Source organism: Ailuropoda melanoleuca, unplaced genomic scaffold, assembly GCF_002007445.2.
Source record: "Ailuropoda melanoleuca isolate Jingjing unplaced genomic scaffold, ASM200744v2 unplaced-scaffold8066, whole genome shotgun sequence".
NCBI classification, from domain to species: Eukaryota; Metazoa; Chordata; class Mammalia; order Carnivora; family Ursidae; genus Ailuropoda; species Ailuropoda melanoleuca.
The window spans coordinates 1-8167 of record NW_023253399.1 but is presented as its reverse complement, the minus strand read 5'-3'; the positions used below and the strand labels follow the sequence as shown (position 1 = coordinate 8167).

The 8167-nt window shown below is 42.7% G+C and overlaps 1 long non-coding RNA gene across 1 annotated transcript; it reads left to right on the top strand.

Moving 5' to 3' along the window:
* The first annotated feature begins 259 nt into the window (after nt 1-259).
* Nucleotides 260-8128, top strand: LOC117800801. Its single transcript, XR_004623175.1, has 3 exons — nt 260-496; nt 3422-3472; nt 7057-8128. It is a non-coding gene; the product is annotated as an uncharacterized LOC117800801 (long non-coding RNA).
* Nucleotides 8129-8167: the final 39 nt, after the last annotated feature.

Sequence of the window (8167 nt, the reverse complement as noted above, 5' to 3'; positions counted from 1 at the left end):
TCTCGCGGTGACTGTCTGGGAGTCCGGCCCGCTCCCCAGTGCAGGTGACTACTGCTTCCCAGTGCCCGAGTGTGGCAGCTCCCTCCCCCTTCCGTTTATCTTCCAGTATCTGTGCGCAGATTCACGGCTCCCGGCTTCGTACCTCAATACTCAGCACTGGAGATGTTCGTTTGTAGAGATCCAGATGTACCTTCCTGCATCTCAGGTTGATTCCGTGGGTGTTCAGGATGGTCTGGTACCTATCCAGCTTGGCTCAGGGGACCAGCTGCAAAAGGGGACCCCTACTCCTCTGCCATCTTTTCCCTCCTCCATGATGTTGCCTTTAATTAGACTTTGACTTGACCCGTGGAAATTACACCAACAGACTGTGGTCCTCTTGAACCCCCAGGACTCCTTGAGAAATAGGAAATAAGACTCTACAGTTCCCTTTCTGTTATCAGTTATCAGTTAGAAGCTGGAGGAGCTATGGCCAAGAGGACAAACTTTCTTCTGTGTGGTGAGTGTTCAACATCTTATTTTCTTTGGTTCTAGAACAGCTATAGTATTCAGTTGAGCTGGTGGAGGGCTGGCCTGAGGGGCATCTCCTGGGAGGGGCACGTCCAGATTTCTAAGTGTGTGTTAACAGATACAACCAACATTTCAATGGTTTTCATTTGCTTTCAGATACACTGTCTAATGTCCTTGGAAGTAAAAACAACATTGAAAGTAGTGGTTCTCAAATGGGGGCAGTTTGGTGTCCCCACAGGGGACATAGTAAAATGCTTGCAGACAGTTTTGGTGGCCGTGACTCGGGACAAGGGTGTGCCTGGAATTTAGTGGGTGGAGGCCTGGGGTGCCACCCCACACCCTCCAGTACATGGGCCAGACCCTTCATTAAGGAATTAACCAAGCTAAAATATCAGTAGTGCCGAGAATGAGGAACATTACCTGAAAGAAGGTGTGAGAATTAAAAAAAAAAAATTCAAATGGCACGAGCTCACACAACAACAACAACAACAAAACTGCGCCCAATTGGGGAGGGGGGGACAAAAAAACTTCATGGGGAGATTCATTGGCAGCAAACTCAAAATCTCCATGAAATTTTTGACCATTGGTCTTGTTGATTTTTTTTCTTAAGTTTCAGTATGGAGCATCTCCCTTCTCTGGACTTGTCAGCATGTATATATGAACATCTGAAGTTGACCAAGGACATGGAATTTGGGGAGTTTGGGGCCAGTCCATGAGCCTCTTCGTGGAGTCCTGAGTCATAAAAATAGAGTCTAAAGAGAATTGATTTCTCTGTGTCCTGTTGAAAGAATCTATTCCAAATGGGCAGTGAGGGAATCTTACCACGCACATTCTCTCCTCTCTCTCTGGCACAATATAGAACACCTTCTGGTCCCCAGGACTATTGGTGTAGTAAATGCAGTGTTAATAAAAGGGGTGAGATCCCATAAACCAAGGTAGAAGGAGCACTTAACGAAAACAGCCAGTGGCAGTTGGGCTTTGTTGCTTCCGCATTGTGTTATCTTGGACAAGTTCCTGAACCACCGTGACGCTCACATTCCTGTGCTGTCAAATGGGGCTGAGAAGAGGCTCTATTCTTCAGAATGTCAGGCAGAATCCATGAGATGGTCTTACCTGGAAGTCACTTATCAAGGGTTAATTCTTACTCAGCTCTGTTTTTATGAGGTCAGCTTCAGAACCACCATTGAATTGGATGGGTATGAGAAAGGCTTCCACAGAGAGGTTGAATTCGGGAATCCACACTCTCAGAATCAGGAGAGGACACATTGCTTCTTCAGTCTCCATGGAGCCTCACCCGTGCTTATGGGTCCCCATGTTCCACCTTCCCCTCTGCTCTCCTATTATTTCTTCTCCTCTTCCCTCTTCCCCCTGGTAAAATCTAAGCCAGAGTTACAGGACAAGGTGAGCAGAGAGGAAAGTGTTAGGGAGTGGTCAGTCTGTTCCAGTTCCATTAGGGGAAGGCACTCTAGCTCTGCAGGAACCACACCTGTCACTGACCACCTGGGTCCAGCTACCTCTCAGGAACATTGACCTGGCCCCTACCAACTGGGCTGTAGGGGAGGGATCTGTTCCCCTTATACTGACTGTGGAATTGATAGTGGTTCACAACCCTCCATTTTGGGAAGTTCGCAGGTGTCATCTGAAACAGGCCCCATTACTCCAGGGCAGAGAGACTGAAGAAGAAGACTGGCCAGTCCAGGTTGGGAGGTGGCAGTTTCAATAAGCAAAGGGAACTTACATATGGGGTTTGACTTGGGCAACAGCAAGACAAATGGATCCCCACACCCGTCCACCAAAATCTTCTGAGTCTACATATATAGAAAGGGGGGCCTTAACTGGGTTCAGTCATGCATACACCACATCACTATCTCAAGGTGATGTCCTTGGAGCAGCCTCTGGTAGAAGGAAAGGCAAGGAGAACCTGCTTTGTAAGGACAGGGGACTGGGTGAAGAAGCTCTGAGTGCCTGGGTCCAAGTCATGGGTCATTCGGAGGTCACGTCTTTCCGATGACCTTCCTCAGCAGTTGGGTTGGCAGATTTGGGAAATAGGAGCGCTGTCTGGTCTAATGGTTTCCCCAGAACAACCAGAATGACTCACACAAAAAAGATAAGGTGGTGCTTTAACTCCTAGGGCAATCAAACTCTTTGCTTAAAGAGCAGAACTTTGTCTTCAAAATAATCAGGTGGTCACCTTGATTAAAATTCGTGAGTGTCACCGAAAAGGCAGCATTTCTGTATTGATGGTGGTGGTGGTGGTGGTGATGCATATGGTATTTTTCTCAAAAGCTGAATACTCTCACAGCTTTTATTCTTCAGTATCATTTTATATTCCCTGAAAAGACCCAATAGTACTTCCCAAGTCGCTATGTAAGTAATCTATGTTTACTCTAGGAAAAGTCAGACAATGCAGATGAGCAAAATTGAAAACTACCTGGAAATGATCACTCTTCACATCCTGGTCTATATTTCCCCACACGTTTTCTCTCCAGTGGTAAATATTTTTTTGTGTTGGTCTTTTCAGATCGGCCTGCAGCCACACCAACTTAAACCTGATGTACCTGTTTCTCAGTTTCTAAAGAAAAGTCCATTTTATTTAGTTTGCTAGGATTTGTCAGTTTTATAAAATTGATTAAAACCTTAATGAAATGTATCCACCTGTTGTTAGGAGAAAGTGAACTGAACCTATTTAAATGAACAAACTATTCTTCCTGGTATGAGTGGGGTCTATGGTAATGACAAAGTTACCTATATTTAACTTGCTGCCTTCTTTGTAATCAAGACAATAAGTTCTATCTTGTAAATCAAAATCTGTCCCAAGGAGAAACATGTGGGTGGCCCAGGAATATTCAGAAGACCACTGAAAGATTTAAGGAAGATTCCTGAAATGTTAATTTCTTCCTTTTATTTTTCTCAGGGCTCTCCTGCTTGGTGTTTGTCATGAGGACACACAATTCATCAGGCAATGGTATGTTGGCACTTGAAACCAAAAGCAAGCTCTTTTTAAGTCACTGTCCCATGTATTTGAATGGGAGTGCCCAGAGCAACAGGGAATGGTCCATCAGGATGTGATCTTGCCCCCATGGCCTCAACAACAATTGCAAAGTCTGCTATCATTTCTAAGAGTTTGGCGACTCTTGGTTAATTAGGATAGGCTACATTGACTGCCATTTTCGTAGGTCCAGAGTGGCCAAATACCAACAATTTTATGTGGTTCCATTGACTGTTATTCTACAACTTCTGTACTGTGTTCATATGAAAGACTATGCCCAGATTCATACGAGGGTGTAATGAGAAGACAGTTTTCCATTTTGTCTGACATTTTTTTTTAATTTTATTTTTTTTTTAATTTTAAAATCAATATTATTAAATAGATACAATGGCAATAATTTTATCTGTGTCAAAGAGACAGTTGATTAGATGTGAACAGAAACATATACATAATAATAGTCTTCCGACGATGTAATTGAAATACAGTAAAAATTTTAATGACATTTACAAAATCTCTTAGAAGCCCAGAATACCCGTTTTGAGCATTTGATTATCTTAGCGCTTCAATATTATAATTATAGCACGTCAGTACTCTATTCAAAATGTAACTATCAGGGGCGCCTGGGTGGCACAGCGGTTAAGCGTCTGCCTTCAGCTCAGGGCGTGATCCCAGCGTTATGGGATCGAGCCCCACATCAGGCTCTTCTGCTATGAGCCTGCTTCTTCCTCTCCCACTCCCCCTGCTTGTGTTCTCTCTCTCGCTGGCTGTCTCTATCTCTCTGTCGAATAAATAAATAAAAAAAAAAAATGTAACTATCAAAGCTCAGGGAGACGGATTCTTGTGCACCCATAATTTCATACAATATAACTGTAGAGCTTGAACTACTCTTGGTATCATTTCAGTCATAGGAACATAGTTGGAAGTCTAGGGACTTGTAGTTCTCATGTTTCAATGGCTTTTAAAGATAATCTTTTTTTTATGTTCAGTTTGCCAAAATATAGTCCATCATTAGTTTTTGATGTAGTATGCAACGATTCATTATTTCCATATAACGCCCAGTGCTCATCATAACATGTGCCCTCCTTAATACCCTCCACCTAGCTACCCCATCCCCACACCCCCTTCCCTTCTGTAACCCTCGGTTTGTTTCCTGGAGTCCAAAGTCTCTCATGGTTTTTCTCCCTCTCTGATTTCTTCCCATTCAGTTTTCCCTCCCTTCCCCTATGATCCTCCACACTATTCCTTGTGTTCCACATATGAGTGAAACCATATAATTGTCTTTCTCTGCCTGACTTATTTTACTTAGCATAATCCCCTCCAGTTCCATCCATGTTGATGCAAATGGGAGGGTATTCATCCTTTCTGATGGCTGAGTAATATTCCATTGTATGTATGGACCACATCTTTATCCATTTGTCTATTGAAGGGCGTCTCGGCTCCTTCCACAGTTTGGCTATTGTGGACATTGCTGCTATGAACATTGGGGTGCATGTGTCCCTTCTTTTCACTACATCTGTATCTTTGGGGTAAATACCCAGTAGTGCAATTGCTGAGTCATAGGGTAGCTCTATTTGGAACGTCTTGGGGAACCTCCATACTGTTTTCCAGAGTGGCTGCACCAGCTTGCATTCCCACCAAGAGTGTAAGAGGGTTCCCCTTTTTCCACAACCTTGCCAACACTTGTTGTTCCCTGTCTTGTTGATTTTAGCCATTCTAACTGGTGGAAGGTGTTATCTCAATGTGGTTTTGACTTGTATTTCCCTGATGGCAAGTAACGTGGAGCATTTCTTCATGTGTCTCCTGGCCATATTAATGTCTTTTTTGGAGAAGTGTCTTTTCATGTCTTCTGCCAATTTCTTGCCCACATTATTTGTTTTTTAGGTGTTGAGTTTGAGAAGTTCTTTATAGATCTTGGATACTAGTCCTTTACTTGATATGTCATTTACAAATATCTTCTCCCATTCCATAGATTGCCTTTTAGTTCTGTCAGCTGTTTCCTTTGCTGTGCAGAAGCTTTTTATCTTAATGTCTCCCCATACTTCATGTTTACTTTTGTTTCCCTGGCCTGGGGAGACGTGTCTAGCAAGATATTGCTGCAGCCAAAGTCGAAGGGGTTGCTGCCTGTGTTCTCCTCTAGGACTTGGATGAATTCCTGTCTCACATTTAGGCCTTTCGTCCATTTTGAGTTTATGTTTGTGTCTGGTGCAAGAAAATGTTCCAGTTCCATTCATCTACATGTGGCTGTCCAATTTTTCCAGCACCATTTATTGAAGAGACTGTCCTTCTTCCGTTAGAGAGTCTCTTGTGATCTGTTGACCATAGAGCCGAGGGTCCATTTCTGGGTTCTCTATTCTGTTCCATTGATCTATGTGCCTGTTTTTGTGCCAGTGCCAGAGTGTCTTGATGATTACAGCTTTGTGATATAGCTTGAAGTCCGGCATTGTGATACCACCAGCTTTCCTTTTCTTTCTCAACATTCCCCTGGCTATTTGCAGCCTTTTCTGGTTCCATACTAACTTGAGGACTGTTTCTTCCAGCTCTATGAAAAATGCTGATGGTATTTTGTTAGGGATTGCTTTGAATGCTCTGGGTAGCATAGACATTTTTTTAAAATGTTTTATTATGTTATGTTAGTCACCATACAGTACATCATTAGTTTTGATGTAATGTTCCATGATTCATTGTTTGTCTGTAACACCCAGTGCTCCATGCAATACGTGCCTCCTTAATACCCATCACTGACCTAGCCCAATCCCCCACCCCTTTCCCTCTGACACCCTCAGTTTGTTTCCCAGGATACCAGCCCTTTATCTGAAATATTTTTGCAAATATCTTCTCCCATTCTGTAGGTTGCCTCTTAGTTTTGTGAGTGTTTCCTCTTCAGTGCAGAAGATTTTTATCTTGATGAAGTCCCAACAGTTCATTTTTGCTTTTGTTTCCCTTGCCTTTGGAGACTTGCCTTGAAAGAAGTTGCTGTATGTAATACATATACATAGGACATACATTTGTATACTGCATGTATGATATATACTATAATAATTTCATACATGCATGTGTGTGTGTATGTATATATGCGTGTGTGTGTGTATATCTTTAATCTCCTTTAGTCTAGAACAGTTACTCTTAGCCTTTCTTTTCCTTGCATGACATTGACATTTTTGTTGAGGCGAGGCAGTCCTATTAGAGCATGTGCCTCAACTGAGTTCGAGATTTCCCCATAATTAGGTCTGGTTATGCATGTGGGGCAGGAAAAGGGCACATGTGCTATCCTGTCTGTCTTCGTGCATGAGATTGGAGGTAGGAGATGGCAGAGATGGTAAGTTGTTTGTCTAATGTGTCAGTAACAGAATTCCACTGATTTAACCAGCTTGTTAACTAACTCAAGAAACTTTTAAAGTGTATCTAGGAACAGTCCTAGAAGAATCTTTTATTTTAGCTCACTACTGAGTGAAGTCATTTGTGGACATTTTAAGAGAGAGGACTTCAAGTGGGGTTAGATTGATTAAATACTGAGTACTATAGAGAACCCCCAGAGCTGCCTTCTTCTCTCTCTTCTGCAGATCCATGTGCAGACCATCCCTGCCCTCCTCATGTTCCCTGTGAATCCAACAATGGAATATACCGCTGTTCTTACCATGAATACACCTCGACCACAGGAAAAGAGGCACTCACAGATCCGAAAGTCACATACAAAGGTGATTCTGGGCTTGTCGTAAAGGTGGCATTACTGCAACCATATGCATACGTTGGAAGAGAAGCTGGCCATAGGCTTCTCAGAGGGGAAGACCTTCAATGTCCTGCTTGAAGGTCGTCTCTTTACTCTGTAGCGTCATTCATGTGAGAGATGGGTAAGAATTTGAGATCCAGGTGAAACTGACTTGTGTTCCGTCTCAACTCGAAGTAAGTAGCTGTGCAACTTTGGGGAAATTGCTTGAATCCTCAGTTTCAAGTGTATAACCCCTAAAATAGAAGTAATCATCATACCTTCTGCAGGTCAGGGAACTCAGCTCAGAGGAATATGTGTTTGTTTAAAGGAGCCAATCCCAAAATTAATGAAATACCCAGTTTAAAACATAAGTCGTCCTATGCATCCAGTGTCATGCTGGGCACATTACTTATTTAAACCACATACCAACTCCCCATGACATGGAAGTCTCTTTTAAGTTGGAAGTTAGCAAGCTTTTTCTGTAGAGGGCTATCTAGTAAATATTTCAGGCTCTGCGGGCCATGTGGTCTCTGTTGCAACTATTCAATCCCATCTTTACAACGTAACTGCAGCCATAGACATAAATGAATGCATGTGTCTGTGCACCAATAAAACTTTATTTACAAAGACAGGCAGTGGACCAGCCCAGGTCACAGTTTGCAACCTTGGTCTAAGTAATGAGATTACTTGCTATCCCCCCCCCCCGCAAATTAACTAATACTTACAGTAGAAATAGTCATATTTATTTGAAAAGGAAAGTGATTTGTTTTGCTGAGTTTATCTCAATATATTTTCTAGTGGAATATTTTCTAAAAGAAATTTGACAGAAACCACTCATGGGAGCCACACAAGTAATTTCAAATTTTCTAATAGCTACATTTAAAAAGGAAACACAGAGGGGCGCCTGGGTAGCTCAGTCATTAAGCGTCTGCCTTCGGCTCAGGGCGTGATCCCGGCGTTCCGGG